This window comes from Canis lupus, chromosome 7 (assembly GCF_048164855.1).
Source record: "Canis lupus baileyi chromosome 7, mCanLup2.hap1, whole genome shotgun sequence".
NCBI classification, from domain to species: Eukaryota; Metazoa; Chordata; class Mammalia; order Carnivora; family Canidae; genus Canis; species Canis lupus.
The window spans coordinates 3484846-3490735 of NC_132844.1; the positions used below are offsets into that span (position 1 = coordinate 3484846).

Consider the following 5890-nt stretch of genomic DNA (forward strand, 5'->3'; position numbering starts at 1 on the left):
GGAGGAAAGAAATACGCTGTGTGCATGGGGAACCCTACGAAGGGCAGAGGAGGAAGGAGAACTGTGGACAAGTAGCAGAATCCACCACAATATGTAAGCTAGCTAAGTTCTCAAAACCAGACTAGGACTTGTTGTCTTAACTTTAGAATAAATTCTTAATGCTCTGCTGTTCACATGGCTAAAAAGTCTGCTTGTTGAAATAATTTGCAAATAAGCTTTACTGGAAGACACACAAGGCCATTCTGTGTGATGCATCTATCCACAAGAATTTGTTGAATGTGAGTACAAGTCTGAGACTGTAGGTAGTATTAATGAAATAGCAATATGACCGATTGTGTGTGTGTGTGTGTGTGTATGTGTTAGTTTTGCTTCAGGCCGCTTGCATTGCCTGCTACTCAACCGCATGTGTCAGTGTTTCTCAATTTGATGTGCATTTCCTTAGTAGAAAAAGGTAAATGTAGAAAGGTGAATATTTCTGGCAGACTTTCTGGTTTTCTTTATTCGTAACATGATACTTTTTCTTCCATTTATTTTTAACTAAATTCTTTTGTTAAAACAGTTGAATTCAAAAAAAAAAAAAAACAGTTGAATTCTAGGAAATCAAACTTTGCTTTTTAGCACTTTGCACCAAGATGAGGCAGAAAGGAAATAATCCCTTTGCATTTGTATTTTTAAAATGTATTTACTTATTTTTTTCGTTATCTTTACACCCAGTGTGGGGTTCAAATTCATGACCTTTCACAACCAGTCACGAGTCCCCGAGATCAAGAGTCCCATGTTCTTCCAATTGAGCCAGCCAGATGTCCCACATCTGCATTTTCTAAGCTTAATTCTTCTTTTTGTATGCTGGGGGAATTAAGGAGAAACTGTTACTTGATGAATAATTCCATACAAATGCATAGAAATGGAACCCGCAAAAACCTTAAGGGCTCACCAAATGACATCAGGCTTCCCTCCCCACAATTTTTGTCCTGAGACAGAGTTTACATTCTTTACGTGTTAGTGGAGACATTCCCCAATTTGCAATTATTTAATTTTTAATCTTACTAAATAAAATAGAACAGAAGAACATAAAAAGAAATGCTTCTTTAAAAAAACCCACTTCTATTGGGTAGCAGGATTTTTTGCTTTTTTTTTTTTTTTTTTTTTTGTAATTTGGCTGTTGGATAAGCATATTTCTAAAAACAAAGGACAAAGACTTAAGCATGTATGTATAAATGTATGTATTGTCACATTTGCCATTAGAATACTATAGAAATATTTATTCTGGGAAAACATAAGAAGAACAAGAAAAGTGTACTTCTGTATCCAAAGGTACATAAACTTAGGAACTCAACTTATAACAAAAAAAAACTTTAAAACTAAATTAAAACCGAGGGAAACTTTTCATTTAAGGTGAAAACTAAGCTAGAAATTGGCTTTGTGGAATGGCTACCATCAAACTTCCTACAATAATAGTATAGCTTAGTATATGCTTCTGATAGTCAAGAGATGCTGTTTTTGGTCTCCTTTATGTTAAAAGAGAAAGAGACCTTTTATTCAAAACTAGTTCAACTGCAGGAGCTATTGATGCCACATTTAAGAACACACACACACACACACCAGAAAGCTAAGTCCCAAACTCACAGGGCACAAATTGACATGACAATTGTGATGAATATTATTTTTCAGAAACAAACAGAAGTGAGCCTTCCTTACTAGGAGTGGGAAAATTATATGCTAGATTCTGTAATTTAAAACCAGCATACAAATAAGTAACAAATGATTGTTCAAAAGATATTATTTGTTCTTTTATTAATTGGATCTTATTTGACTTTACATTTGAAATTTTTAAAATGAGAAGTGGAATATGGACACATTTCCCTTCTATCTCTCCCAAATCAGTAAACTTAATGAGATGGCTAAAAAAATTATCAATATGGCAAATGAGAGCTGCATAAGAGGATTGGTAATTATTTAGGCATTTAAAAATTCACACATAATGATGATAAACCTCTCATTTGTTGATCTTCTATTATAAGGAGACACTGGGCTACTTGTAATTCTCCCAGTGATCCAGTAGGTAAATATTATTATACCCATTTTATAGATGGAAAAGCTAAAATAAAATGATTGGCTTTCCCAACATCTTTTAACTGATTAGTGTCCAGCGTTCTTTCTGTTACACAGTGAAATCTGGAAGTGGGTGAATTACTCACTCCCTATTCCAATTTAGAAAATATTACTCACGGAAGATCGTTATGGAAGTTTGTGGGTAGTTTAGAGATTTGGCACCTCTCTTGAAAGTGCCCATAAGTTCCTTTTCCACGTTACCATCATATGTTAGGTGTTTCTGCCATAGGTCTAGATGTTAACCCTGAATGATGAAGAAAACCTGTAAATTAAAGTAACAGGTAAGGTGACAATTGCAATTTTACCTCCCTCACCATGAGAAAATGCTGTATGTCACTGTCAACCACTAATCCTATTAATTAAAAACGAGAGGCGACTACCATATTTCATTTCAGATCATATCAAGTGTGCAAGATGCCCTTTACATTACCTAGTCTATAAATAAAATGTGAAGATGTTTATATTGACTTGTTTCCATAGTGATGAAAGAGTCTTCCCTTGAGTTGTCAAGGCGATGTGCAGTAGCCTAGCAAATTGGACAAGCACAGGAGCCATTTGTCAAGTAATAGGTTTAAGAAAAGTCAGAATAATCCAATAAGAGATGGTCTAGCTATAAATAGAACCATGAATCTCAGAATGTGAACATTTGGTTTTAATGACCTGTTAGCCTCATTTCTTTCTTGAAACAAACGTGGAGCCTTAATAAGAAAGCAGAAGCCAGCATGCGCATCCAAGTAGCCAAGTTAGCTTTGCATTAACAATGACATTGTTTCTCCAAAATAGCCCAGCTTTTACTGTCGAAGAGCACTCAGAATCCTCCTAGCTCTCAAGCTTTGTTGGTGTGGGTGAAAGGTGGACCAACAAATTTGATATCTGTTTAAAAGGATTTACTCTGAAATCAACAGAATCCTCAAGTACGAAAATAAAAATTCCTCGGGTGAGTGTGGCAGGAAAATGATTGAGAAAAACAAAATGTTTCCTTACTATTTTGAGAGAAATTTAAGATAAATAATGCACAATTCATTTTTGTGTTTGTTGGCACATAAATGCCTATTATAAATGCCAGGATTGTTGAGACCTGACACAAGAAAAAATAAAAGTAACAGCAACAATACAAATGACATATCCTTCCTTAAGTTCTTCTAGTATCTTTGTTTTGGTATTAATACACAAATTGAAAACTTCAGGTCCCAGGAAGGAAGAACATTTTTTTTTTCTTCCCAGAACCAGTAGATACAGCAATCGAGTCCTGGCTGAATGTGAGAGAATAGATAATAGTCACTCTTGAAGCAAGTGTTATGAAAAGATGTCTGTAGGTCACATGAGCAGAGAAATAGCAGAGTAAGGAGATTACTCAGTTGCAGGCTATGATAACAGGCAGCAAAATCTGTCCAGCTAAAGCTAAAGCATCAAGTTGCTTCCTAACAAAAGAAGACAGAAATGAAAAGAAAAAGAAAAGAAAAAAGAAAAGAAAAGAAAAGAAAAGAAGAAAAAAAAGAAAAGAAAAGAAAAGAAAAGAAAGAAAAGAAAAGAAAAGAAAAGAAAAGAAAAGAGAAAAAGAAAGAAAAGAAAAGAAAGAAAAGAAAAGAAAAAAAGAAAAGAAAAATGTCAACGGCAAACCCTTAAACAACAACAATTATTATGACTCTTGCTCAGCTTATAATATAAGCACAGCCTGAGGTCATGAAGGTTTTTCTGAAACATTTTCTTCAATAATGTGCAATAATTTAAATAACTTTTTACTAGCCGATTTCCTCTAGTTGTCTAGTTATGCCAATGGTTTGTCATTGACATGATTAAGTGGTCTGGTAATTTACAGTTAAAATTGGAACAAATTTGCAAATGCATTCACTAGAAATGTAATGGGCCTGTGCTGTGTTAGTCTGTCCACCATTCTGCATCCCGTTTCTTGGATAACAGCAGGCACCCTGTGCTCATTTCTTTTGGAGAACTGCTTAACAGAACTACCAGGCAATGCTGGTGGGCTGCCACAGTTTCCCACACTCTTGGCCTCAGTTGTCAAATAAGTGTTGCAACCATGACCCAAGCCAGACCAACTAGAATCTTCTGGAGTTTTACATATGATCACTGGAAGAAAAGCACTCTCTCGTGGCTCTGTGGACACTAGCTGAAGTAATGTTAACCACCACCATCACCCGCTTGTCCCCTCCTGGAGAAGGCCATCTGCAGTAGCAGAGAAGGAGCCAATACTCAATAAGAACCGGAGCCGAGATGTGAGACAGATGGGGACATGAGAAGACCCAATAACAGCATTTGAGTCCCTGAGTGGATGAGATTTAACTCTGTTTTCTCGGGTAACAAAGAAAATGAATTCAGTTGTTTTCATTGTCGACAATGTTTTAAGTGGGATTTCTCTCCTTTGCAGAGTCCCAACACAAGATGTAAAAACTCCTTTTTAAACTCTAAGCACTCAAGGTAAAATTGATAAAAATTATATTTACATGACAGCATATAATTTCCCTTGGATACATCTTCCTTGGTTACGTTTATTTTATTTTGCATGCGATAATTTGCCTAGCTCCATCTCTAACCCTTAAATAAGGTCAAGAAATACTCTTGGCAATTTTCCTTAAGTACATCAGTGTTCTGTCTCCTTCGATTAAGCTTTTAAAGATATTTGAAACAACTTGGCAAGGTGATAGGCTGTTGTTATTTTTACCCACAGATTAGTTCTAAGTATAGGAGTTAAAGTGACTTTTCTTTGTCAAAATAATTTTGGGCTTCATAGAAGACAGTGACTTCAAGGGATAGGAAATTTTAAACTAAACGTTGGGGGAGGGATGGAGAGAGGGAGGGAGTGGGAATTAAAGGAGAGAAGTGAAGGGAAGGGAGGAAAGGAGAAGGGAAGGGAGGGGGAGGGGAGGGGAAGGGAGGGGAGGGGCGGGAAGGGAAGGGAAGGGAAGGGAAGGGAAGGGAAGGGAAGGGAGGAGGTCTTATGTAATGACTGTATTCGGTTGGTCCTCTGACATTCCCTATCTCAACCAAACAACATGATTGTAACCCATGTTCTCAAGCCAGAAACCAGAACATCATTTTGGAGACTCCCTTCACTTCCTCAGTGCCCCCACTTAGTCAAGTGCCAAGTCTAGTAGCTCTAACTTCAAAATATCTTTCATGTCCAATTACTCACTTTCACAGACGTGGTCCTGCTCCAGGTGGCGACCGTCTTTTCCATGAACTCCTAAAGAACCTCCTGGCCCATCCCAATTTCTCCTTCTTGATTTCTAGTAGCATCACCCAATGCCTTTCCTATTCTCAAACCAAATGACAATTATACAATACAAATCTGATCTTGAATGTTTGAAACCCTGCAATAGACCTGAGGGTGATGTGCCATCAGATCGGTTCTTTCCCTTTCTTTCTTCTACCCCTTCTCAATGAATCCACTTTGTGCCACTTATTTCAGGAAATCTTTTAACAGTCTAAGCATGGTGCAGGTGCCTTTCTGATTTGCTAATCTTCTAAATAACTTACCACGATTTATTATAACTGTCTGTTTACTTGTCCCTCAGTATACTGTGCAAACATTTGGTAAGTGAATGAGTGAATAAATAAGTTGTTTACTTCTCCTTTTGTCACTTATCTAGTGAAATGGACAATGTCCACTGAAGGAAAGATAACATTAAGCTGAAGCAAAATATTTATAGTTGTGTTGAACACGCTTGCCAATATGATGTTCCCGCATCCTAAATCAAAAGCTTATTTTGTTATTTATGTGTCACTAAACAAGAGTGTAATGGTTTAGTAGAGATTAGTG

General features: G+C 36.6%; 1 long non-coding RNA gene across 1 annotated transcript; it reads right to left on the minus strand.

Moving 5' to 3' along the window:
• Positions 1-684: 684 nt before the first annotated feature.
• On the minus strand, positions 685-2587 carry LOC140636212 (uncharacterized). The gene is made up of 3 exons (XR_012033512.1): positions 2543-2587; positions 2314-2374; positions 685-846 (listed from the first exon to the last, which is right to left on the minus strand). It is a non-coding gene; the product is annotated as an uncharacterized lncRNA (long non-coding RNA).
• Between the last annotated feature and the right edge of the window lie 3303 nt (positions 2588-5890).